A 574-nucleotide genomic window follows, 5' to 3' on the forward strand; every position below is an offset into this window, starting at 1 on the left:
TCCAGCTGCTGCCTCTGATCCAGAACCTCGAGAACAACACTGATCTTTGAACAGAACCAAACTGGACCGGTTCAGACTCAAACCAGGACCAGAACTCACCTGAGAGACAGGATGAGCAGAGAACCCGCCGAGGGGACCGTCTTCATCATGGTCCTCCAGCCCGTCCGGACTCCTTAACCCGGTCCAAACAAGTCCCGGTCCGAACTCTTCCAGCCGGTCCGGACTCCTCGCGGCTCCAGCTCTTTTCACACTCCGAACCTTCTCGTGACTGCCGGGAGTCAGGAGGTTCTGTTAACATTGCAGACCGAAGCCGAACCGGTCCGGAACAGAATCCATCAGCTGTTCGGCGGTTCTGGACTCCCAGGCTCTCTGAGGAGCAGGAGGGTCAGACGGTCCCGCCTCCGGTCCGGATTGGTCCAACCGACCAGCGGCTCAGCCAATCAGCTCCTCAGTTCTCAGAAGACCAGTGATCCGGATCTGAAGTTCTACCTGGACCTGGACCTGGATCAGGACCTGGACCTGGATCAGGACCTGGACCTGGATCAGGACCTGGACCTGGATCAGGACCTGGACC

The 574-nt window shown here is 58.7% G+C and overlaps 1 pseudogene; it reads right to left on the bottom strand.

Annotated features, from left to right (window-relative positions):
• Positions 1-99: 99 nt before the first annotated feature.
• On the bottom strand, positions 100-533 carry LOC106511667 (glycine receptor subunit alpha-3 pseudogene; annotated as a pseudogene).
• Positions 534-574: the final 41 nt, after the last annotated feature.

This window comes from Austrofundulus limnaeus, unplaced genomic scaffold, assembly GCF_001266775.1.
Source record: "Austrofundulus limnaeus strain Quisiro unplaced genomic scaffold, Austrofundulus_limnaeus-1.0 Scaffold3052, whole genome shotgun sequence".
NCBI lineage: Eukaryota > Metazoa > Chordata > Actinopteri > Cyprinodontiformes > Rivulidae > Austrofundulus > Austrofundulus limnaeus.